Source organism: Sciurus vulgaris, assembly GCF_902686455.1.
Source record: "Sciurus vulgaris genome assembly, chromosome: 15".
In the NCBI taxonomy this organism is placed as follows: Eukaryota; Metazoa; Chordata; class Mammalia; order Rodentia; family Sciuridae; genus Sciurus; species Sciurus vulgaris.
In genome coordinates, this window is record NC_136476.1 from 67,106,512 (window position 1) to 67,133,652 (window position 27,141).

The window sequence follows — 27,141 nt, forward strand, 5'->3', positions numbered from 1 at the left end:
AGCTAGTTGCCCTTTGTATTTTACGATGACGGCATTGAGAAGGATTGTTTGGGGCAAGGGTGCTGGACCAAAAGACCAGAAGTCCTTCCTACGCCATGTACTTGAATAAAGATCACTCTAAATTTGCTTCTTGACCAAAGGAAATGTTTTATTATTCTTTTTTTTAAACATGTTTTAGTTGTTGATGGACCTTTTTACTTTATTTATTTATTTTTATGTGGTGCTGAGAATCGAACCCAGTGCCTCACATGCTAGGCAAGCACTCTACCCCTGAGCCACACCCCCAGCCTTTGCAGATTCTTTTTAAAAAAATCTTAAAGGTTACTGAATCTCAAGGGAGGTTGCCAGTGGTGGGTAGGGGGCAGACCAGTATTCTGTGGGTTAATTTCCAGGATGCCTCCTCTTAAAGAATCACTGTCTTGAATTTCCTTTAAAAGACACCTTTGAGGCTGGGGGTGGAGCTTAGTGGTAAAGCACTTGCCTAGCAGGTGAGAGGCACTGGGTTCTATCCCTAATATCAGAGAACAAAATGAAAACGAATAATTTTAAAAATAAGAATAAAAAATACGTATTTTAGAGGAAATGGAGATGCCAGGTTCTGTTCTAAAGTATAACATACTGTATCAACATTGGTTATTTATTATTCCAACATGCTACTTCCTATTTGTTAAATAAATGTACTCATAGCCATCAGTAGCTCCTCATTATGATGTACAGATGGGAATATTCCAGGCTAATGAAAGATCTCAGGTACCTTCTCCCTGGCCCCTTTTGTTTGTTCACTGTGTGTCTGCACTGAGCTTAGCCCTATGCTAGGCCTTACATGCGCCATCTCGTGTAATCCCCAACCAGCCCTGCTAAGGAAGAACGGTTACAAATTCCATTTTGCAGACATGGCGACTGAGGCATGGCAAAGCAAGGTGATTTACCCCAGACCCCAAAGCCAGGTGTGCTGGAGCCAGGTTTTGAACCTAGGTGAAGACACTTCTGTATCCTCTCTATCTGAGTATTAATGAATGCACATCCATGTTTTCATTAGCTCAAGCAGGAGAGCTCCAAGGATGGGGCAGAAGTAGCTTAGCCAGATAAAATACAGGTCCCCAGTGCTGGGGGTGTGGCTCAGTGGTAGTGTGTGTGCCTAGTATGCCTGGGGCCCTGGGTTCAATCCCCTGTGCTATTAGGGAAATGCTAGACACCAAGCTTAAGTTTTAGATAAGCAACGAAAATTTTTTTAACAGTAATATGCCCCCAAACATTGCATCAGCCGTACTTGTATTAAGAAATTGTTTGTTTACCTAAAGTTCCAATTTAACTGGGTGTTGGGTATTTTTACTTGCCGGGTGCAGAAGCCACAGGCAGTAGGGGCGTTGTAAAGGAGGTGAAGGGAACTGATAAATGTGTCCGGATTTTGATCATTGTAGTCTGGTATTATTTGTGAGTTTAGATCCCTTTCTCGCTCTCTCTTTCCCAGCTATGACTTCCCTCCCCTCCCATTTCAGGGACCACAATTAGCGAAGGACAAGTTACAATTTGGTTTAAAGACCTCAGTTGGCTTTCTTTCCGATTCTACAGCCCTGTAATCCTTCACTCCATAAAGTGGAATAAGTGTTTCAATTGGCTGAGAAGATGGTTTTGGAAACAGAAAAGGGCTAGAAAAAGCAGGAACAGTGGAACTAAAGTGGATGGGTCATTTCCGAGATACTCACTTTGTCAGGTGGGGACAGAAAGGCAAAAGCATAAAAATAACTGACGGGTTAGCATCAAGTTACTTTTTGTAAAGATTAAGGCAGAGGGAGCTTTATTGTCATGCTGATTGACCTTTTGGGGAAATTGGGCCTTCTTTTTCCAATTTTTCTCTTTTGCCATTGGGGATTAAACCCAGGGGCACTCTGCACTGAGACACATGCCCCGCCCCATACGATGACTTTCTGAAGCCTGTTCTAGGCTAGGATCTTCATTTCAGCTGTGCGATCATTGTTGGTCTGACTTCATTTGCTGCAGATAGTTAAAATGTTGATGAAATATTCTTATGATTTTACCAACTCCGTGACTTGGTAACATTCCCTGTCTCTTAGCAGTTATCTCCTAAAATAGACGGCATTGACCTGGATATTCCCAGCAAAAGTTCCGAAACATTCACAAATATTTCCTGAGCACATCAGTGTATTTCCTTCTACGCACATTTGGAGTGTTCCAGCGGTGGGAATGACTAATGAGGTGAAAGCCCTAGAAACTGTCTTGTCTCTATCTTCCAGGTCAGAGTCCACATTCAAATATGCCTGATTTCTCAAGACTGATCTGCCCCAATCCAGCCTTTTTTTTTTTTTTTTTTGTACTGGGGATTGAACCCAGGGGTACCCAACCATTGAGCCACATCCCCTTCCCTTTTTATTTTTTGAGACAGGGTCTTGCTAAGTTGCTTAGGGCCTCACTAGGTTGCTGAGGCTGACCTTGAACTCATGATCCTCCTGCCTCAGCCTCCTGAGTCACTGGAATAGTAGGCACGAACCAGGGCGCATTTGTTAGTACCAGAGTCTACAATTTCTGACAGAACTAAGTCAAGCATACTGAACACAGATCCTACTGATGTAAACTGTTGGTCTCTAGTGCAGTTAAAAGGCAGTTCCCATTTAGGCAGGGAACCTGTCTGCCTACTCACTTAATGTATGAATAAATGATTGTTTATGTCCCTGAGGGTCCCAAATGATCAGAAATTATTTCTGAAAACCTGGGTAGAACTCATGTGGGTCATTTATGATAGGCCTTATCCTTCTAAAACAAGTTAGATAGCAGAAGCCTCTTAAATCTTTAGCATAATTCTTGGGACAAGCTGTTGGATTCCTAGAAAGAATGATCTTGCTTCATTACATAAATATTTGAGATTAAGTGAGCATCTAGTGCTCCTATCTTGAAAAATTGTCAAATGCCTTTTTCGTTTCTTCTACCCATTCTCCAGTGGCCTTCCCCCTTGATTTTTCCTGATGTAGTAAAAATTTACAATTAAAAAGTACACTCCTTGGGGCTAGAGATATAGCCCAGTGGTAGACACTCGCCTAGCATGCATGAGGCCATGGGTTCAATCCCCAGCCCTGCCAAAAAAGCAAAAACCAAAACGGCAAAAATCATGACACACATGTAAATTGTGTGTAAAAAAAGAAAGGCGACATAAGCTCAGACAGGATGATTGATTTCCTGACCAGGAGGAAAGGCTGCAAAACCCTAATAGGTCTATGTGCCAAGAGCCGGGCTCTTTTAAGTCACTTGATCTTTTATGTCACTTGAGCTTATTACCATTGCAGTAGTTGCTATTTCCTTACACATGAGCCAGCAGAGATGTGACATTTATTTTAGCTTGCATTCTTTTTTTCTTTTTAATTTTTAAAAATTTGTTCTAATTAGTTGTCTGTTTTTGGAAAAAAAAAAGTACCAGGGCTAGGTTTGTGACTCAGTGGTAGAGTGCTTACTTCGCACGTGTGAGGCCCTGGGTTTGATCCTCAGCACCACATAAAAATTTAAAAAAAAAAAAAACGTGTTGTGGGCTAGGACTGGTGCTCAGTGGTTAGAGCTCTTGCCTCGCACGTGTGAGGCACTGGGTTTGATCCTCAGCACACATATAAATAAATAAAAGTATTGTGTCCACCTATAACTAAAAATATTTTTAAAAAGTGTTGTGTCCACCTACAACTAAATAAATATATCATATATGTATGTATGTATATATATATGTATATATATATTATATATATAAAATAAAGGTATTATGTCCATATACAACTAAAAACATACTTTAAAAAGAAAAGAAAGAAAAGGTACCAGCAGTTACCATCCCACTACCTGTCCCAAGGGCTCTGGGCTGGAGGAGAGGGTACAGGGCTGTCACCTTACTTTCCATGGGCTCACAGACTGTGAGTTTTGATCTCCAGCACCTTCTATCTTCTAATAAACTTCAGTTAAATAAAATAAGGGGGCGGGATTTTTGCTGGGGATGTGGCTCAGTGGTTAAACACCCTTGGGTTCAATCACTGGTACCAAAAAAATAAAAAATTAAAAAAAACTGTACAGAAAAAGGAAACAAGGTGCAGAGAGATTAAGTAATTTGTGTCAAAGAACAAGTTTACAACAATTTTTCAAGATCTTAATTGCCTTGAGCTGTGATTCAAGAATCAAGCAACGCTTCATCCCATAAAGTAGAATAAAGGTCGCAGTGAGCCGGCTGAGGAGGTTGGTTTTTTATTTTTTTCTTTGCAGAGCTAGGGGTAGAACCCAAGGCCTCAGGCATGCTAGGCCAGTGGTCTGCACACTCAGGCTCCAGGCTGGTTTTACAGGGGACTAAAGAAAGCTGAAACAGAACAAAAAGGGGATTGGTCATTTCAAAGTTATTTTCCTATTAAGGCAGTGACAGGGAGACAGAGCAATAGAGGCGTAACTGATTTGGTTAACGTCAGATTACTTGAGGTTACCTTTAATTTTTTTTGCAGTACTATGGATTGAACCAAGATGTGCTCTACCACCGAGCACACTCCTTTTTATAAAAAATAAATAAATTTTAAGACAGGGTCTCACAAAATTGCACAGAATGGCCTCGACCTTGTAGTCCTCCTGCCTCACCCTCCCACCTCGCTGCAATTACAGGTGTGCACCACTGTGCCCGGCTTCAGATTACCTTGTTCTTCAGGATCAGGGTCACGGGAACTTTATGATTCTTCCAGTAGAAACTTGCCCTTTTTTTTGAAGTTTGGCTGTTAGCTCACATTTCTCCTGATTTCTTAGAATTATAAGTAAACAACTTAGTTTTGGTTCAGCAACTTGGAACTTTAGCCTGGTGACTGCATTTTTATTTTTAGTCTGGTCTGTTGGGGTATTTTTGTTGTTGTTGTTGTTGTTGGGTACCAGGGATTGAACTCAGGGGCACTCAACCACTAAGCCACATCCCTAGCCCTAGTTTGTATGTTATTTAGAGACAGGGTCTCACTGAGTTGCTCAGCACCTCGATGTTGCTGAGGCTGGCTTTGAACTCAAGATCCTCCTGCCTCAGCCTCCTGGGATTATAGGTGTGCACCACCGCAGCTGGCAAGTCTAGTCTGTTGGGACCCAGTGCAGGAACCCGGTCCTAAACCATAGCCTCCTATCATCTTTATTTAACACTTTTCTAAGGTCACAGAGTCACAGAATGCCAGAGCCCAGATGTAACCCCAGTAACCCTTGCTCTTAAAGACCATGTCTACAGTTTTGCTTCGTAAAACAAAACATTGATGTTTGTGTGCAGACGGGTGAAGAAGGTCTTCCTTGCCTGGGTCCCATCAGTGAGGACCTGTACCGTAGTTGTCTTTGCACTCGTCATTCTTCAAAGGCAGAGCTGCAGGTTACCTGATGGTGAAGTAGGAGAGATGAAATTTAAAAAGGAGACATAAAGGAAGGACAAGAAAATTTAATTTTAATTTACAGTTCCGCATACTTTTCCAGGCCTATCACACCCTAACTCAGTTCTCCCAGGCCTGCCACTCCCAAATTTCTGGTAAATCTGTAAATCTTACAGTTACCATAAAAATCACTCACACTAATTACCTTGTGCACAGTTAGTTCACCCACCAATAAGTAGATTAAGAAAAGAGAGAGAGAATATGTGAGGAAACTTATAATTTAGCGGACTTCCAGCATTATCTATAGATCAGATCATGAGACCATATATGTTCAAGGATCCTGAGAACTGAGAACAAGCAGACCACCATAGACCCCGTCACCATAAACCATCTTGGACCACCCGACTGATGACATCACCTCCTCCCTTCCCACACCCACCCCTTTCCAAGTTTCCTTTGAAAGAACAGTCAGAGGGCTGTGGATGTGACTCAGTGCGGGAGTGCTCACTAGCATGTGTGAGGTCCTGGGTTCAGTCCTGAGCACTGCATAAAGCAAAGGAACAAAAGAAGAGGAGTCAGGAGACCCCAGAGCACGTCTCTGGCTTTCAAGCTAGCCCACCTTCTCCCTTGAATGTGTATCTGCTTTCCTGATTAAATCTCTCTGGGCCTCTGACTGGCATTTGCTGAAACTCTGTTCCCTCTTGTAGGCCCAGGAGCCCACTAGTCTTGAGTCAGCCCTGCGCCCACCCACACCTTCCAGGAACTCCTCGGACATTTCTCCAGCCACATCTCTTCTCTGGTTCCTAAGGTCCAGTTGTTTTTCCGGCTTGCCTTTGGGTCTCCTTCCCATCAGCATTCTGATGACAGTTTCCATTAGCATTCTGTTGCAGTGATTCACGAACCTAAGACAGACCCACTGTAGTAAATAAGGGCAGCGGGGCCTGCCTTGGAAACTAGGGCTCTCCTTCAATCTGGAGAAATTCAGCATTCACAGGTCCAGTGTCTGTTAGAGCTCACGACACCCAGCAGACCTGAACTGTGGGCCATTTTTAATTTTTTCTAAGATACCTGTATTTCAATGTTATGCCATGTGTAACAGTATTTGTGGATATTTAAGTAAAAAATTAATGACTGATTTCACATGCTTTTGTATGGAACTCATCATATTTAAGCAGGTTCAAGTTTGGGGGGTAATTTTTTCAAATACATTATAAATAAGTCCTTTGGAAATTTTGAGGACAAAACCTTATTTAAGTTGAGTTAGACAACATTCATTCACTAATAATTATTACTATCTTTTCTTTTCCTTTTTTGTTTTTTGGTACTGGGGATTGAACTCAGGAGCACTCAATCACTGAACCACATCCCCAGTCCTATTTTGTATTTCATTTAGAGACAGGGTCTCACTGAGTTGTTTAGCACCTCACTTTTGCTGGGGCTGGCTTTGGCTTTGAACTCGCGATCCTCCTGCTTCAGCCTCCTCCCTCAGCCTCCTGAGTCTCTGGGATTACAGGTGTGCACCACCGAGCCCAGCTTATTATTTTCATTTTTATTTAATTTTGCGGTGCTGGGAATCAAGCCCAGTTCTTGACCATGCTCTACCACTGAGCCAGTAGTCTTCTTCTTATTATTGTTATTATTATAATTATTTTAAGATAAGGATACCGAGGCTCTCCTCAAACTTGCAATCCTCCTACCTCAGTTTCCTGAGTAGCTGGGATTATAGGCATGTGGTTCTGTTATTCTTAACGTGTTTTAGAAATGCTGGTTTCTTTAAAGAAAATATGAACAAAATTTCCAAGTTTATATTAAGGCTATGAGTGGCATAGGAAAATCCCTCTTAGAAATGACATTGCAAAGAGAATCTTTTTCTTTTTCAAATAACGATATGCATCCTGCATCTTCCGTGGCATCTGTTTAAAGTAACCCTTTCTCTTCCGTGTGGATTTTTTTTTTTTGGTGGAGGGGAGGTGCTGGGCATTGAACCCAGGAGAGCTTTACCATGAGCTACATCCCCAGCTCTTTATTTTCATTTTTTTATTTTGAGACGGGGTCTCCCAAAGTTGCTGAGGGTCTCGCTAAATTGCTGAGGCCTGGCCTCAAATTTAAAATCCTCCTGCCTCAGCGTCTGAATCCCTGGGATTACAGGGGTGCAGCACAGTCCCAGGCTGCACACGGATTGCAGCAAATATTCTCCTCCTACAGTCCTTGACCCACCTTTCCTACTTTCTTTTCCTCTTCCTCCCTTTTTCCTACTGTCCCACTCTCCCTCCCCGCCCTCCCTGCTCACTCCTATTGTTCCCCCAGTGGTTCCCGTGGACCAGCCACTGTTCAACACTACGAGCTGCATCCTTCCCTGGAACACACAGTGGCACCACGAGATAGGCACTCTTACTTGTCCCCCGTGGTACAGATGAAGAAATGGGTGAACTTAAATACCTTGTTCAAGGTTACAGATTCTGGAAGAGTTTCAGCAGGCTTCAATCCTAAGCCTGTAATATTTCAGAGTTCATAGTGCATGGCTTTCCTTACAATGAGTATTTCTCTTAAAAGAAGTAAAATATCTTAATAAAACTTTAAGACAGGAAGATAGCTATGATCTTCTAGAAGGAATTAGTCAAGAACTTGTCTGATCTAAGGCCACCCTAGTGTTTTGGACAGGCCACCAAGTAGTTAAGAAGCAGTGGGCAGACACACTTAAAAATAATAATAAACAGTTAACACCTATTGGGAATCTAAAAGGATGTTCCATGGCCTTTATAAGCATTAAGTTATCCAGTGCTCACCATAAACCCATAATAGATACTATGCAGTTGCCCCCATTTTAAAGGCTAAGAAACTGAGGCACAGACACAAAGCAACATGTGGAAGGCCCTCCCCAGAATCAGAGGCGTAATGAGGGGTCCGCTCCCAGCTCGTGCCCTGACCATGGCTCCAGAGCACCTACTGCCTGTGACCCACGCCTTACTCCTCCGCCTTCACATTTCTTGGGAAATAATGGGCCGCCTCACAACTAAGCTTTCACTTGGAGTTCAGACCCACAGCAAAGAAAAGAGCAGAGAGTGTGCCTTCTCCAGGGAGGGAAGTCAATAACGTTCAAGAAACACATTCTTTGTGTAAGTGACATGTCTGAAAATAGCTGGGTTTTGTGATTAAGGAGTTAAAGGGAAAGAATGCCACAGATAATAGGACACAAAAATAAAAGGCCGATTTTATTCACCCATGGTAAATGTTAGAAACGTGGGGTCAACAGGATCTTTTCATAGGAAATACTAAATTCTTTCCTAGCATCACTTTATGGAAAAATCTTGGTTTAATATTTTAAAAATGCATTTTTACCCCCGGAAAATCCAAGATCTATTTTACCCAATAAACTTCAGAAAGCATTTTTGGTGAGTTGCTACTTTGCTTTTGAAAAGAAATTTCCTAGAAGCCCTGACCAGATAGGAATTGTTTTGAACTGGTTAGTAGGAATGTTTGATAGAAACGAGAGTAAGAAGTTCAGGACGTGCATCTGGTACCTGTGCGTGGATAAATGCATGTGAGGAATGCACATGAGGAGTAGGTGTGTATCGAAGGCCTCCTGGGGACATCGCTTCACCGTCCATGCCTGGAGCCTGGTCCCCCGGCCACCATCACCGCTTCACCATAGCATCTGCTTCAAGTCATGGTCACCTCTTGCCCAGATGACTACCATAGCTTCCAAGTGTTCTCCCCGCCCCCACTTTCCTCTTCTGCAATGCACACTTCACACAGAAGCAGCCACAGTGATATTTTAAAAGCCTAAACCAAATCAAATCATTTATCTGTTTGAAATAATTCAGTGGCTTCTCATCACATTCAGGAAAAAAAAAAATCCCAAGTTCTTATTGAGGCTTGCAAGGACCTTATGATCTGACCCGCTGCCACCATCCTCTCACCCACATTCCTTAGTTCTGCAGGCCTCTGGCTGCTGCAGACATGACTGCCCAGAGTCTCCACACATGCTGTTCCCTATGCCAGAATACTGTTCCTCTTGTTTTCCCCATGTTTTTTCTCAGGTCTTTTTCCAGGTTTCTGCTGAAATGTCACCTTGTTCAAGAGTTTGTTCTTGACTGTGTTATATTAAATAGTACTCATCTCCTACCACCATCAGCACTGATCCCTCACTCAGCTTTATTTTCCTTTATAGCAACTTCCCCACTTGATATATGATGCACTTCTAATATCTACATGGGTTAATTTTTTGGTTTTCTTTCCTATTATCTATGGCAATCTTCTCCTTTATCATTTGTCTTTTCTGATTCTCCAAGCTCTATTTGGGTATAAGCTCCATGAACAGAGGGACTTTTCAGTCTTTTTTTTCACTTTGTTAAAAAAAAAAAAAAAGTACTTAATGAGCACTTACTCTATGCCAACCTTTGAGCACCTAGAAATTGGGAAATGAGACCATGTCCCTGCACCCATGTAGTACACTCATCTGAGTAGCAGGAAATCGATTAAAAAAAATAAAAAACCTAGAAGGTAAACAGATTATTTGAAGAATAGTAACAAGTGCTGTGGGGAAAAAAAAAAAATGAGTATTTCAAGGTATGGGTGACATGGTTATGGTGAAAAGGAGAGAGTCTGTCTCTGTCCAGATGGCAAGTCTATAGAAAGAGCAGGTTTTTCTGTGTACTTGTTACTTTTAAGATGACTTCTAGGCATTCCATGGAGGGGGTAAATATGAGTTTGGAGTTCCAGAGAGAGGCAGGCTGAGATATAATTTAGGATTCATTAGGGCACAGCCATAGATTGATTGAAATCAAAGAGAACTGGCCTGAGAGGGAGGAGGGGTCTGAGCCCCAAGTTGTGATTTATCCCAAATTGAAGTTTGGGAAGATGAGAAGCCTGTGTCAGTCAGCTTTCTGTTACTATAACAAAAAATATGAGATTGTTAACTTAAAAATACCAAAGGTTGCCTGGCCCTGCATGAGGCCCTGTGTTTGATCCCTAGCACTGCCAAAAAAAAAAAAGGAAAGGTTTATTTAATCATGGTTGATAGCTCCTGTTAGTTTTTGGTCCTGTGGCAAGGCAATACATAGTGGCCAGAGCATGTGGAGGAGAAAGCTCTTCGCCTTATTGCAGTCAAAGAGCAAAGAGAGAAAAAAGAAGAGACTGGGGTCCCACTATTCCCTTCAGGACATGCCCCCATGACCTAAGGACTAAGGCCCCCTCCCAAAGGTTCTGCCACCTCCCAGTAGCAACACAGTTTAGAGACCAAGTCTTAACACTTGGGCCTTGGGGGGGGAGCATTTAAGATCCAAACTATAGCACAACTGGCAACAGATACCAAGAAACAATGGCCAGCGGGCTCCGAGGAGAACCCAGAGAATGTTCTGGAAGGCAGATAAAGGAAGCCATTTGAAAAGGAGCAATGAGGTTCAGGGCCGAATCCTGTTGAAAGAGTAGGCCAGATGGGTTCTGAGAATGGTCACCAGGTCTGGCCACCCTGAGGTCATGGTGATTTTGACACGTGCTGTGTTGGTGTGATGGGGGCAGAGGAAGCAAGTGGAGGATTGGGAAGTGGAGTCGACAAGCAGAGACTCTCCTCAGAGGCTTGCTCTTGGGAGGACAGACAGTCGAAGTGGTAGCTGCAGAATTAAAGGCATAAGGAAGTTGTTCTGAGGTTTAATTATTGTAAAGAAACAACATGAAATCTCCCCACTTCAAGTTTTAAATGCGCGGTATAGTTCGGTTCATGTAAGTGTATGTATATGAGATTTTTTTTTAAGCAGAAGAAAACATAGCATATAAATAATGAGATGAGATGAGAGAATATTTCTGTTGCAGGGGAGGGACAGTGTCCTGGAGAAGATAAGAAAAGACTTGGAAGGACGGAGGGGCTGAGATACAAACCCAGCCCCTGGGCTCCAGAGACCCTGTTTTTCAGTGACATTTGCTATTTTGTAAAATGAAAAAAGCGAATTGAGTGGTGTATAATTCTCATCTTAGCTCTAATGAGTCTCTAACATTCCGGTAGGCCCTCACCCATCTAAGCAAAAAAACAAAACAAAACAAAAAACCAGCCCCAGGTAACCCAGGAGAAGCAGCCCCAGGGCTGATGGGAACACACAGCTCTGGTCCTTGAGTTTGCCTGTCTCATCTTAGCCAGTCCGTACATCACTTCACAGTCAGTACCTGCCTGGCTTCTTAAAGTATTTGAATTTGCAGTGCTTGCTCCTGAAATTATCTATGCAGTGGCTTAAAAGGAAAAGGAAGGAAGGGAAGTAGGAAAGGAGGCAGCCCAAGGAAGGAAAGAGTGAAAGAAGGAAGGCAGGCCAAGAGGGAAGAAAGGGAGGGAGAGAGCTGGGAGCTGTAGAGAGGGCACCTACTTGATGTGTCGGAGAATCCACGACATCCCTGTTTTAGTCGACTCCATTATAAACTCTTATAGTTTCCAAAATGATTTTATGTTGGCCAAGGTCCCCATCTAACAGAGGCTGTTAATAATGCTGCAGAAGAAGCTCTTAACATTCGCCATAGGTAAATGATCTTAACACTTTATAATCTTCCCGTGACTCAGAGGAGTAATTAACTTAGTCTGTGTATATACACCTAAAATGAGCTGGGCAGGCTGGACCTGGGAGTAGTCCCAGCTACTCAGGAGGGTGAGGCAGGAGGATTGGGTGAGCCCAGCCATTTGAGACCAGCCTAAGCAACATAGTGAGATCCTGTCTCAAAAAAAAAAAAAAAAAAAAAAAAAAAAAAAAAAAAAAAAAAAAAAAAGAAAGAAAGAAAAGAAAAGAAAAAAAGAAAAAAGAAAAATATTCCATCATCTTTGGTGAACTTATATTCACACTAGGGTAAGTCATTTGGTATGCTCAACAAAGTAGAAAGAAAGGATATTTTCTCATTGGACAGTTGTCAGTATTAAAACATGTAATGAGTAAGTTAGAGGCTACTGTCAGGATTGCATGTATAATAATCAAGATTATTAAAACTTAAAATGTTTATTGTTTCTCCCTGATAAGGCTGAAAATTCGTAGGATTCTTTCCATAAAGTCACGACCTGTATGGTAATAGTTTAGTGGAAGAGAAACAACTGGAAATTACTAAGAAAAGTGTATAGTCTCGTTTTAAAAAACATAAGAAAAAATCATTCTCAAGACTGTTGTTGTAGCTCAGTGGTAGAACATGTGCTTAGCGTGCCTGAGGCCCTGAGTTCAGCCCCCAGCATTGCAAGAACAAAAGAAGTCTCCATCTCAGGGGCTGGAGTGTGACTCAGTGGCGAAGCCCCTGCCTAGCATTCACAGTGCCCTGGGTTCCAACCCCAGCACCACTTAAAAAAAAAAAAAAATCTTCATTTTACTTAAAATGGAAAAGGAGTTAAGCATCACTGGAAATGAAGGACATTTAAAACCCAGGTCACCATCTGGGATTGATGGTGTAGGCCTGTAATCCCAGTGGCTCTGGAGGCTGAGGCAGGAGGAACAAGAGTTCAAAGCCAGCCTCAGCAAAAGCCAGGCACTAAGCAACTTAGTGAGACCTTGTCTCTAAATAAAATATAAAATAGGACTGGGGATGTGGCTCAGTGGTGGAGTGCCCCTGAGTTTAATCCTTGGTACCACCCCGCACCTCTCTCCCCCCCAAAAAAAGGTCACCAATGAGAATTATATTTGCTTGATCAACTGGATGAAAACTTTTCTGAAATTTCACACTGGGCCACTATTCCAGCATCTCGACTGTATACATTCCAAATATATTAGACATGTCTTGTGTTTTTAATGCCATGCTTGATGAGTGAGTACCTTGTGTTATGCTGTCTCTCCATTAAGGCATGCACTCTGGAGTGTTGACTAGATTTTTTTTTTAATGCTCCAATTCTTAAATAAGATAAAATTCTTGGCCAAGAAACAAAGACCTCATAGGACTTTGTTGTTGTTAATTACCAAAGTAATACTCGAATACAATATTTTCTTTTGTGGGGGGAATGGTTACTAGGAATTGAACCCTGGAGGGTTTTACAACTGAGCTATATCCCCAGCCCTTTTTATTTTATTTTGAGATAGGGTCTTGTTAAGTTGCTGAGGCTGGCCTCAAATTTGGCAATCCTCCTGCCTCAGCCTCCTGAGTAACTGGGATTATAGGCATGTATCACAGTGCCCGGCCTGTTTCTTTATATTGGAACCATTTGAATGTTTATTTCACTGGGCAATCTGGAAAGCGATGTCAAGTAGTGAGAAGGCACAGCTCAGCTACAGTGTGGGACCCAAGGAAAACAATTAGATGGACATGCATTGCGTGGGCTGGGAGTATCTCATGGGAGTGTTTTTAAAGGACTTAAAAGGCTAGAGCAGCTGGGGTGAGCGTACACAGACTGCCACTTCCTTACCTTAGAGGTTTGGCAGAGGAAAGGCCAAGTGTGAGGATGCAGGATAAGGAAATAAACGTGCAACAGGCAGGAAAGAAACTTGCTCAGGCACAGGAAGCCAACCACCCTGGAAGGGAAGTGAAGGAAAAGCCGCAGCACTGGGCCAAGAAGGGGGGTAAACACAGCCTGGTGGCCAAGTGTTCCACAGGACACGGGGGTTGGGGGGTGGGGGGGGGTCAGGGGCATGGGGGCTTGCTGGCTCCTCCCCCTACCTGGGGGATTGTGTGCACTCCAGGTGGTCCCTAAGCAGACCTGTGAGAGACTCACAGAAAACAAGCCCATGTGGACCCAGATCTCCAGGGAATCTCTCTCTCTCTCTCTCTCTCTCTCTCTCTCACACACACACACACACACACACACACACACACACACGGTTTCCCATCCACTTCTCATGAAAGCCAGCTGGAGATACACTGACTTAGAAGCATCTTCAGGGTCAACCCCCACCCAGCACCACTCCTACCCGTAGAGAAGAGCACTTTTAGAAGAACCTCTTATTAATGGGATAAACCACAATTGTAAATCAGGGAGAGTGTCCAGACTGCCTGGTGTTCGGGTGCACACCTGTAAACCCAGCTAGAGGGGAGGCTGAGGCAGGAGGGTAGCAAATTCCAAGCCAGGCTGGGCAATTTAGTGAGACCATGTCTCAAAATTAAAAAATAAAAAGGAGCTGTGGATGTAAGTCACCTCCTGGTGACTTTTTTGTAGACAAAAAAGTCTACAGACTGATATATTTGTTACCTTCTATGTTCTGTATTCAGAAAGTTTTAAAACACTATGGAAGGATCATCCTTGCTATGAAAGGCAATGAAGCTTGATCTAGAGATATCTTTACCACTGAGCCACCCCTATTTTTACATTATTTATTTAATTTTGTTTATTGATTTACTTATTTTTGATGGTGCTGGGATTGAATCCAGAGCATTCTACCACTGAACTATACCTCCAGCCCCCCCCCTTTTTTTTATTTTTGAGACAGGGTCTTGTTAAGTTGCCCAGGCTGGCATAGAACTTTCAATCCTTTTGCCTCAGCCTCCTGAATAGCTGAGATCACAGGTGTGTGCCACTCGATCGGCCTAGAGATGTCATTTTTGCCCTTAATTAAGAATCAGCTAAATAACCAATGATCTCACTGATAAGCGGATGATGACACATAATGGGAGGTGGGAGGGGGGTGAGAATGGAGGAAGGAGGGACTGTATAGAGGGAAAAGAGGGGTGGGAGGGGTGGGGGGGAAGGGAAAAAATAACAGAATGAATCAAACAACATTACCCTATGTAAATTTATAATTACACAAATGGTATGCCTTGACTCCATGTACAGAGAAACAACATGTATCCCATTTGTTTACAATAAAAAAAAAAAAAAATCTATAATGGACAGTTAAGGAAATTAACCAGAGTGTTGTGAGCTTACCAAACAGATTTCAGTGTAGATTTTGTTTCATCAAAAGAACTTAAAGGAACACATTATAGTTAAAGTCTGAGTGGAAGAGCCTGCATTAGATCTTTGTTGAGCCTCCATCTTCATAAGCAGGTCACTAATGAACAGTTCTGCTTCATGGTCAAGACAGAATCAGAGGTCATCGGTATGGGCAAACAACTTGTCTGTTTTCTTGTCTTACCGGGACTATTTTTCCTGTCTTATCTTGATTTATCAGCAAAACCTGGAAAACTTATAAAGCAAATGTTTTTTGGTTTATCTGGAAGTAATACAGAAAATATTGCTGTTATTTTTGGTGAAGAAGATCAATTTTATATAGTGTATTACAATTTAAATAAAATGTGAATTTTGCTTTAAAAAAAAAAAAAAGAATCAGCTAGAGGACTGGGGATGTGACTCAGGGGCTAAGTGCCCCTGGTTCAATTCCTGGCATGAGAAAGAAAGAGAGAGAGAGAGAGAGAGAGAGAGAGAGAGAGAGAGAGAGAGAGAGAGAGAGAGAGAGAGGGAGGGAGGGAGGGAGGGAGGGAGGGAGGGAGGGAGAGAGAGAGAGAGAGAATGAATATGAATTAGCACAGGCCTGTAATCTCAGTGGCTCGGGAGGCTGAGGCAGGAAGATCACGAGTTCAAAGCCAGCCTCAGCAAAAAGCCAAACGCTAAGCAACTCAGTGAGACCCTGTCTCCAAATAAAATACAAAATAGGACTGGGATGTCACTCAGGAGTGCCCCTGAGTTTAACCCCTGATATCAAAACAAAACAAAGCAAAACAAAAGATCAGCAGAGAAATATGTCAATAGGGGACTCCAAGAGCATACAAAACATCCAGATGAGTAGTATAATCCCCATTTGAGTAAAAAATGAGCAAGTGATGGAATGAGTTCTAGGACTGGTTGACCAGCTGTTTCAGGGGCTCCAGCCTACAGGGCTAATTCTCTTCTGTTACATTTGTTAAAACTGCTTGGACTCCTTGCAGCATGGTATTGGAGGTTGTCCAGTACATACCTCACTATTTTTATGTATTTTGAACTTGAGTCAGATGCCTTAGTCCATTTTTTGTTGCTGAATATTGTGCTGTAACTGAATATCATAGACTAGATCATTTATAAATACCTCTATTTAGCTCATGGTTCTGGAGACTGGGAAGTCAAGGGTACTGTGCCACCAGTATCTGTTGAAGGCTTCTTGTGGCACGGTAGCTCAAGGGGTGGAGGCATCCCTTGATGAGAGAGCCACCATGTTAGCTTGAGTCTTTCTTCTTCTTATAAAGTCACTAATGTTATCATGGGGGCCTCACCTTGATGACCTTATCTATTCTAATGACCTTATCTATTCAAAGACCCCACCTCCAAATGCCATTAATATATGATTTGGGCACTGGAATTCTAACATGTGAATTTTGGGGATACACCCAAACCACAGCACAGGGCCACAGTAGGTTTGGGTTAGTTTTATTGGTCACTTTGGCCTGATTTCCTTTTTCTTCTGAATTCTTACTCTCACATCCACTTGGCCTCCTTGTTCCTGATCTCCACCCTACACCAAGCCACAGGAAAGCCCCTTGACTTTAGTTCTCCAAACACATGCTGTTTTCAGAGGGCGATGGGTTACCAGGAGAGCCTATGTCACAATGTAACACCAAAACAACTTTCCAAGTGTATGTGAACTATTCTTTATTTTGCCCTGCTGCATGATCTGGAATTTCTTATTCACTGACTCCCCTTTACCCTCCCAGTCTTTCATCTGACTCCAGAGATTTTATAATCTTTTGAATTCCAAAAGTGAATTTCAGGTTTAAGTATTTGTGTGTGTGTGTGTGTGTGTGTGTGTGTGTGTGTGTTTGTGTGTGTAAGTGTGGTACTGAGGATTGAATCCAGGACTTTGCCTGTGCTATGCAATTGCTCTACCACTGAGCTACATCTCCAGCCCATGTTGGCATTTAAATTTTTTTTTTTTTTTTTTTAATCTCAAGCGATAGTACCAAATTCTTTTCAGGAGTAACCAATTTCTTATTACAATTTTTTTTTTTTTTTTGTGGTGCTGGGGATTGAACCCAGAGCCTTATGCATGCGAGGTGAGTACTCTACCAACTGAACTATATCCCCAGCCCTACCATATGATTTTAATTGTTCCCTCAACAACAGTTAATATTTGTATTTTATGTATTTACCCATGTATTTAAAAAATTTTACCTTGGCATTTTCACTTCTTTAATTATGAAGAGTTTTATGGTTTCGATATGAGGTGTTCCTCAAAAGCTTAACATGTGAGACAATACAAGAACTTTCAGAGGTGAAATGATTGGGTTATGACAGCCTTAACCTAATCGGTGTGTTAATCCACTTGAATGGATTAACTGTGGTAACTGCAAGCAGGTAGGGTGTGGTTTGAGGAGGTGGGTTACTGAGGTCTGAGCAGAGCTCTCTCTGCTTTCTGATGTCAAGCCCCTGAACTGCTTTCCTGCACCACACTATTCTGCCATGTTTTGCCTCACCTTGGGACCACAGCAATGGAGCTAGCCATCTGTGGACTGAGACCTCTGAAACTGTGAACACCACATAAGCTTTTCTCCTCTAAAATTGTTCTTGTCAGTGGTGAGCATCTAGTGGCTCCGGAGGCTGAGTAGGAGGATCATGAGTTCAAAGCTGAGTTCAAAGCCGGCCTCAGCAACTTGCTGAGACCCTGTCTCTAAATAGGAAGAGAGACTTTTTTTTTTTTTTCTTCTTGCAGTGCTGGGGATTGAACCTAAGGCCTTGTGCTTGCAAGGCAAACACTCTACCAACAGCTATATCCCCAGCGCTCCCTGTCTCTAAATAAAATACAAAAAGGCCTGGGGGCTGTGATTCAGTGGTTAAGTGCCCCTGGGTTCAATCCCCTCAACCAAAAAAAAAAAAAAAAATTCTTGTCAGGTCAAAACCATCTAAAACAGTTTATTTCTTTACAAGCTTAATAGCCAATTGCACCTATTTACCCAACTACAGATTTGATTTTTCTGCTAAGGAGGTGGTGATATTCTTTGATTTTCTTATTTGATGTGTAAGAATTCTTCACATAATAGAGATAATATGTTTACTCTTTTAAATTTTCAGTGGTGCATCTGGTTCCATGGGCATGCCTTTGGGCATGAGATTTTTCCTAGTTTCCAATGATCTCTTCCGCTACTTCTTGATGGAAAGTCCCACTGACCTATAGCTATTAGTTTGATGACAGCTAGCCCATTGGTTGTTTTTGTGTGCATTTCCCTCTTTGTCTTACTCTGTTCTCCCCTATAGCAAACTTTTCTTTTCCGTGGGATTCGTTTAGCATTTGGGAATCACTCCCAGCCCATGCTTCTTGGTCTTTTTCCTTGTTAGAAAGAGAAATGCAAATTCTCTTTTATGATAGGCTAGACTTGGTCTCTCCTGGATTTCAGCCCATTTCTCTGAGCCACTCACAAGTATTTTTTCCAGTTTCTACTCTTCTCTAAGCTTTGGGATATCTGTCTACTCTTAGGTCATTATTATTTGTTGGATTTAGTTAATTTGGCTCAGTTTGGAGAGAGGCAGAGAAGAGGTTCTGTTGACCTGTGTCTAGGCTGACTCTTCCCAGACACCTAGCTTTTTGCATGTTTTTGATAGATACATCCTACTTTTTGAGTCCCCTGGAGGCTGCTCTTGCTCAGGGCACAGTATAAAGTGGGTCAGCAGCATAAGAGAGGCAACAGGAACAGTAAATGTACTTAGGCCACAGAGAAACAAATCCTAATCTCCCTCCCTAAGAAAATTTCCATAGGTTTTGTGTCTTAGAGGATGTAAGACCTTTGAGAGCATGTAACATTTATAGCTTTAGCTACAGTGCTTTCACAGAATTAGTAGTCATTTATTTGCTTCAAATGTGCTCCTAAAGAATATCAAGGAGAAGTCGGGCGTGGTGGCGCACACCTGTAATCCCAGAGGTTCTGGAGGTTCTGGAGGTTGAGGCAGGAGGATCCTGAGTTCAAAGCCAGCTTCAGCAATTTCGTGAGGCCTTCAGGAATTTAGCGAGACCCTGTCTCAAAATAAAAAGGGCCTGGGATGTAGCTCAGTGGTTAAGCACCCCTGGGCCCCTGGGGTTAATCCCTGTTACCAAAAAAAAAAAAAAAAAAAAGAAAAGAAAAAAAATCTAGGAGAATAAATGTGCTTGTATCCTAAAATGTTCTCAGCTCTAATAACTGTTATTGTGTTAAGAAACCTGTGTTAAGAACCCAGTCTTGGCTAGGATTGTGGTTCAGTGGTAGAACACTTGTCTGGCATGTATGAGGCACTGGGTTCAAACCTCAGCACCACATGAAAATAAATAAATAAAATAAAAGTATTGCATCTATCTACAACTAGGAAGAAAAAAAAAAAAAAAAAAAAGAGGAGAACCTACCTTAAAGCTAGCCCTGAGTGATGAAATCGGACTTTCTCATTTACACAGTTTCTCAGATTCTCATTCTTAAGAATCACATGGGCAGTGGGCATGGTTCTGTATGCCTACAATCCCAGCTTCTGGGGAGACTCTGATGGAAGGATAGCAAGTTTCAGACCAGCCTGGGCAGCCAAGTGAAACCTGTCTCAAGGTAAAGTAAAAAGGACTTGGGGTGTACCTCAGGGATAGGGCGCTGGTGTAGCATGCACAAGGTCCTGTGTTCAATCTCTGGCGCTGTAAAAGATTAAAAATAAAAATCACATGGGAGCTGTTAAATACAGTATTATTAGCTCTCTTTCCCCAGATTCTAATTTAGTTAAAGGTGGAGCCCAGGAATCTGCATTTTTGTTTTGTTTTGCAGTGCTGGGAATTGAGCTCAGGGCTTTGAGCATTCAAGAAAAGCACTCTATTATTGTGCTACATCCCCAGTCCTTTTTATTTTATTTTGAGTCAGGTTCTTACCAATTTTCCCAACCTGACAAAGCTTGCAATCATCTTGCCTCAGCCTCCTGAGTATCTGGATTAAGGGGTGCACCACCACACCCAGCTGTAGAATAATACTTGAAAGTAATACATTTTTTGATGGTCCTGGAGATTGAACCCAGGGCCTCCTGCATGCTAGGCAAGCACTCGAGCCTGAGCTTCATTCCCAAACATAAAGTTAATTAAAAGTGAAACACTGACATTGCTTTAGAAAAGAAATAATTCACAGTAAGATTGGTGTAACGTGCTTTACTCTTTTAGTAATGGAACAAGTTTTATTTGTAAATTTTACATTTACTCTCACTTCGGAATTTATGAGGAATGATGAAGTACTTGTCGTGGTACTGCTTATAAAGTATCACCTCTGCTACAATTTTAGAATCCTTCCTTGGAGTGTCTGTGGTCCATATGAATAAATAGCTGTGCACCCTTACATGCTCATTTCAGTGTGAGTTTTCACATGATATTAAAATGTTAAAAACAGATTAGTAAAGGACTGGAGTTGTGGCTTAGTAGAAAAGTATTGTGTAGTGTGTATGAGGCCTGGGTTTGATCCTCAGCACTGCAAAAAGCAAAAAGGAAAAATAGATGTAGGGCACCCACATATTTAACTCATTTAATTAAGGACATGTGGAGTGGAAGGAAAGGAGGAAAGAAAGAAAAGAGAGAAAGAAGAAAGGGAGGGAGGAAGAGAGCTGGGACAGGGGAAAGGAAGGAAGGAAGTTGTTGGAAGGCTGAAGCTTTAGATCTATAGCCACTGGCCAAAAAATGCTATTGAAATTCATTAGTATAAAGCCAAATAAACAAAAAGGATATGAAACAATCTCTAAATGCTAAGAAAAAGGAGCCTATTGACATTCAGGAACCTGAGGACAGTTGAAGTCTCCCTGGTAGGCTTTATCCTCCTTCCCTGGGTAAAGGGTCAAGTAAAGCTCAAGGTTTATTGCATCCCTGGTGGACATGGGCTTTGGGGTAGTTCCCAAAGGTAGCACTTCTTTGTACTAGTACTCAGGGACCTCTGTGGGTTAGTCAGGCCCTGGGAGTGTCTTCCCGTTGCGGAAAGCTCTGGCCCTTGTTCCCTGATGCTAATCCAATGACAAGAACATGTTTTTAAGAAAAAAGAAAAAGGTTTATTGCTTTGCTAGCAAAGGAGAGACCCGGGGAGTCCTGTCCCTGGGGCTGTGATTCTTCCCATCAGCAGCAGGAGGCTTTTAAGAGGTGATTCAAAGTCTACCTTCCCTGTGTTGGTGTTCTCTGTTGGAGTTATAATTCACTTGTTAATTTGGGTGTTAGTCATTTTTGAGATCTTCAGGTACCATCCCCAAAGTCTGGATTACTTAGTTCCTGTGGTGGGTGTACTCTAGGACAGATTAACTCTGTCTAGGATGGGGAAGAAAGGTAATCCAGTTTCCCCTGAGATTAGGGAGGAGCAGGGAGAGAGGAAGAGAAGAAACGTGTCTATTTTAAAAATAAGTTGCAGTGGCAGAGCAGCAAGGGCTATATTCAAGGCATAAAGTGGATCACTTTTACATTCCTGCCGTGTTTGACTTGCAAAATTGACTCAGAGGAGTCCAGGACCTCATCCAGGGATTGAGAAAGCCACCCTAGGATGGAAACTCAACGCGGGGCTCAGGGGGCTCTGCCTTGCAATACTGGAGAGTATGCCTAAAGAAATCTGACTTTATGTGCTTTTCTTCTGCATAGAACATGCTATAAAGCGGAGTAGGACACTCAATAGTTTCTTTATTTTTTATAGGCTGTTTTCTGGGTAGGGCATTTGTGTATTTGTGTTCTCTCAGGATTTCTAGATGGTCCATTTTCAAAGGGCCATTAACATTATTTAAATATTCATGGTGGGGGAGGGGATGACAGACTGAAATTTCAGACCGCTCCGGGGTGAAGGATGACTGGCCACCTGCCTAATCGAGCCCCACGCTGAGTATCAGCTGCCTCCTTCCCCGCCACTGGCATTGTTAACACGCGCGCTTTGACACCACAAAGCTACCGGCTGCCGCGCTCGGAGGGCAGCAGAAGCTCTGGCAAGCATCTTCCAGCCTCTATCCACATCTCGGCCTCAGGAGTGCATCAGAGGGAGCCCCCAAACACATCAGGACAACATTACTGCACCAAGACGCACTCCCGAACCAGTTCCAGAGGTCCCGCTTACACCAGGGCCAGTCCTGGTGTTGAGTAGGGACCGGAGGCTCTCTGCCCCCTCGGTGCGAACTCTGCAGCCCCTGGCGTTGTGAACGCGCACAGGCAGCGAACACTCCCGCAGGCACTCGTGTGCATACACCACACACGCCCACTGGCCCGTGGCGGACACTCCCACCCGTGCGCGAACACAAGTCCACCTGCCGGGACACAGTGCCCTCCTCCGCTTCGCGTGCTCCATCCATCTCGTCACCTCTCCATCCCTCCAGTCCCTCCGCTCTTTCATCTCTTGGCGTTTGTGCAGACAGTCCGAGCCACAGAGAGGGGGTTGGACAGGGGTGGAGAGTTGCAGACCGCCTACCCTGGGCTCCGGGAAGGGGCGGGGAAGGGGCGGGGCCGGGAGCGGGCGGGCGGGCTCGGTGGTTTCCAGTGCGCCCCGCCGCCGAGCCTCGCGGCAGATGCGCTGGCCCCAGCCTCGGGCTGTCGCGCGCCTTTCCTCTGATTCTCCCGAACGCCCCAAGTAGAAGGTGGACGACGCGCGGCTCCGGAGCCGGACTGGTGGAGTGCGCCCGCGGGAGCCGGTGCCCAGAGGTGGGTGTCCAAACGGGGGCGCGGCAGTTTTGGTCCCTGGGTATGGAGAAAGGGTGATCGGCGAAGGGTTAAAAATCTGGGAGTCCTCGGAAGCACCGCGGGTTTTAAAGGTCCTTTTAATGATCCTTACGTAGCGGATCATTTGCGGGGAAATAGGTCTGGCTGGAAGGATTTTCGCCATGTGCTTTTGAGTTCCTAAGTTTGGGGAGGGCCAGGCTTTGGGCTGCTCCATTAAGTGCTTATATATAGGCTTTTTTAAAAAAATTAACGTAGGCTGGACGCGGTGGTGCACGCCTGAAACCCCAGAGATTCGGGAGGCCGAGGCAGGAGGATTACAGATTGGAGGCCGGCCTCAGCCATTTAGGAGACCCTCAGCAACTCAGCGAGACTGTCTCAAAATGAAAAAGACTGGGGATGTAGCTCAGTGGTAATGCGGAAAGCGCTTCTGGTTCAATCCTCAGTAGCAATCAGTCAGTAAAATAAACTTGGGGTCACCCTACCCTCTTTTCACGTACACAACCGAGATGTACAGGAAAAGCAGTGAAATCCAACGTGGCTGTGGTTATTTCTCCAGACCGGACTATGGATGGAGCCACTGGTTTCAACTCGCGTGGGAGGCGCTGGTCCTGCCTTCTGGGTTGGCGGCACTGGGGTCATTTTTGGAAAGGCATGTGCTTTGCGAGGTGACTGAGACCTGAGCTGGCCTGGTCCCCAGCCAGCCCGAGCCTTTTCAGACTGAACTCCGGACACGATGCCGGGGGAGGGAGAGGCTCTTGTGCCGGAAAGCGAGAGGGTGCCCCAGGTCGTAGCCGAGCCAGGCTGGTCCCTAAGCAATTCGGATCTGGTGTTTTATCCGGGAAGAAGCCGGGCCACGGCTCTTTGGTCCTTCGTGGGGACCCTTGAGGAATGGAAGGAGGCGATTGTCGGGGGAGAGCGCTGGGCAAGCTGTGCCTGTAAGGGCGGTGGAGGCGACGCGCCTGCTGGGATGAGCAAAAAGAAACTCTGGCGGCCCCTATCAGTTCTAGAGAAGCGGAGGAAAGGAAGCTCGTGAGAGCCTGGAGTCGCCCCGGGAGCGGTGGCGCAGGTGGCCGGATGAGGCGAAAGGCCGAGCTGTGTGCACCGAGCAGCTGGGCTCGCCGAGCTTCGCAGCACTGATGCCAGACGCCCGCCAGCCCCGGGGATCCCTCCCAGCCCACAAAAAAGGGGCCTCAGAAGTGATTCGTTTAGGGAGGCAGTGCATTCTCTCTCCAGACCCGGTACAGCCCGTTTCCCGAGAGGGGTAGTAGCGGTTTGGCCCCGACGCACTGCGTGCTCAGACTTTGACAAGTCAGTACCCTGCCCTGTAGCATGGAGTGCAGCGCCCATAGCCGGACAGACTCCCGAAGGTGGTTGTCGTGGACAAGGAACTCTCCTCCGCTCATCACGTCTGTATGGTTCTTACATCTTTGAATCAGTGAGGAAGTTTTCTTCTCCTGGGAAGTGCCTTTCTGTCCCAGCACACGTTCACAGGCGCCTGGAGGCTGAAGAAGGACAAGCCCATCTGCCACCGTGATTCCAGGCATTTGTTTCCTGGTCTTTGTTCTGATTAGAGTTCACTTAAGCATCATACTTTCCTTCCTGGAAGTGTTCCCAATTTAATTAGACAGCTCCTCTTTCTCCCAGTCTGGCAGCATCCCCAGTATTGATCAAGACAATTTTATAGTAACATTTCTAAAAATGAATTGCATCGAGAAAGTTCACTCGTATTTACTTGATGTCTTTAAACATGAAGACTTGCATGTGCTAATGAGCGATCTGCTGCCAGGCTCTGTCCTCCCCATTTTGACCCTTGGCTCTTAAAGAGCATCTTCTCCTTTGGGTGAGGGCACACCAAGAGTCACGTGGGCCCTGCAATTACTTTGGACCAGCCAACAAAATTAATCCTGAGCCAGGAAAAATAAAACCAATTCTTCCTGGGTCTCCCAATCCCTAACCGAACAGACTGTGCAGCAGAGTTCATTCCAGTTCCTGGGATGCTGAGGTGCTATCATTGAAGGGTGGCTGGGCATCCAGATGGGACAAACATTTTGAAATCCCCATTATCTCATAGTTCTGGCATGACAGTTGGCACAGCTTCCTGCCTGCAGAGTTCAAAGTAGTGTCGTCAGAATTTATTTCACTTTCATAAGTGGTTTGTTTTGACTTAGTAGCCTCAGGATCTCTGGCAAATAAAGTGAGGCAGGTTGTCTCCATTGTCAAGTGAGAGGAAACACGACCCCTGGTTGTTTTATTTCTAAAATTTCCGTATTTATTATGGGGCTAACTGTTGATGTTGTTTTGTTTTAAAAAAATGCTAATACTTTGGACTTTGTAGTTAATATTGTCTAGATATTGTTCTTACAGATTGGTGGGCTCTTAAAATCCGTGTCCCGGATATCTATCACAGTTGTTATTACTTGTCTCTGTTCATTAGAGCAGTGAGAAATGTTTCTAATAAAGGTGAAATTGAATTTGGGTGGAGGTGTGTTGCGGGATTTTAGTAGTTGAAAGAGGAGCATGCCGAAAATTTATTTCTGAAAACCAAAGTTTTGGTGTTTAGCTTCACTCCTTAATTTTATACTTCTCAACACAGGTAGAATTGATGTTGAGTTTTTTTTTTTTTTTTTAAACTTTTTTGTGTATGTGTGGGAGTAGGTGGTAATGGGGATTGAACCCAGGAGCGTTCTATCCCTGAGCCACATCCCCAGCCCTTTTTATTTTGAGGCGGAGTCTCATGAATTTGACCATACTGTCCTTGAACTTGTTTCCTCTTTTTTTTTGGGGGGGGGGGGGTGGAGGGAACGACCAGGACCAGGGATTGAACCCAGGGGCACTTAACCACTGAACCACATCCCCAGCACTTTTTATTTTTTATTTTGAGACATGGTCTTGCTAAGTTGCTTAGGGCCTCACGAAGTTGTTGAGGCTGGCTTTGAACTTGTGATCTATAAAGATGGGTATACCAAAACACGCCTATTCCAAAACTTGTGTTAAATGAGATGTAGACCAGAGTGTTGTATGTGGTTGTGCTTTTAAATTAGCCAACCTCTATTTTGAGCTTTATGACTGGTACAAATGGTAAGTAAACCATTTTTAAAGTTAATTTTTAAAATGCCCACAATTGTGGAGCAAGTCATTTGTTCATCCTTCACTGATCCAGCAGCCTTGACTACAGAGGTTCTCCAGGCCTGACACCCCCATCACAGCCTTCTCCTTTTGACCCAAGTATATCTGGTGACATCCTCCCTTCCCCTTACTCTTTTTATTTTTTATTTGGTGCCGAGGGTTGAACCCAGGGATCTTGCTAAATTGCTGATGCTGGCCTTGAACTTGTGATCCTCCTGCCTCAGCCTCCTGAGTCTCTGGGATTACAGGCATGTGTCACCATGTGCTCTGCTCTTCCCCTTATTCTTAAAGTAGTTGCACTTGAAGCAGTTGTGGTAATTTCTTCCACTTTTCTTCCCCCTATATAAACTTTCAGTGTCTGAAATCGCTCCTTTTTAAAAAAAATTTTTTTTTAGATGTCGATGGACCTTTATTTTATTCATTCATTTGTATGGGGTGCTGAGACTCGAACCCAGTACCTCACACATGCCAGGCAAGTGCTCTACCACTGAGCCGCAACCCCAGCCCCTGAAATCGCTCCTTACTGGGAAAATGGACCCCAATTTTTAAGACTATAAACCTGCACTTCAATTTCGCCAGTGGCCCCTTGTGTGATGGATGCTACTGGGACTCTTCTTCCCATACTAGTGTGGGATTTTCTGCAAACTCTAGTAGCCAGGGATTTGCAAATTGACTGATTACTAAATCAGGAATGTGGATTAATATATAAAGTAACAATTTACAATAAAGGTTGGAGTTGGTTTTGATTTTTAAACTGGGGATTGATTCCCGGGATGCTCTGCCATTGAGCTATATCCCCAACTCTTTTTGTTTTGAGACAGGATCTCACTAAATTGCTTGAGTCTGACCTTGAATTTGTGATCCTCCTGCCTTAGCCTTCCAAGTAGCTGGAATTACAGGTGTGCGCCATTGTGCCGGACCGAAGGTTTTCAGAAGAGCCTGAGAAACCTAGTTAAACCAGTACACTTTGTCTTATCATTTTTCTTCTGACAGATTTGCCTAGAATTTCTTCCTGGGATGGATGATTTTGTAGCACCATGCTGAGGTGGCTGGACATAGTAGAACCATTGAGTTTATTCTTATGCATTAGAAGTCATTCTTTAAAAAATACACATAAAAACTATCCTCCACTCTTGGCCCAAACCTCTTCA

General features: G+C 43.8%; 1 protein-coding gene across 7 annotated transcripts in view; it reads left to right on the forward strand.

The window, feature by feature from the left end:
* The window catches only part of PALM2AKAP2 (PALM2 and AKAP2 fusion), a 339,279-nt gene that overhangs the window by 206,269 nt on the left and 105,869 nt on the right, over positions 1-27,141 (forward strand). The window contains exon 1 of one of the 7 annotated variants that reach the window (XM_079112570.1): positions 22,691-22,846. The exons of the other annotated variants lie outside the window; for them this stretch is intronic. The gene's annotated coding sequence lies outside the window, so the exon portion shown is untranslated. Of the gene's footprint in view, positions 1-22,690; positions 22,847-27,141 lie in introns of those variants that run through there. 7 annotated transcript variants of the gene reach the window in all.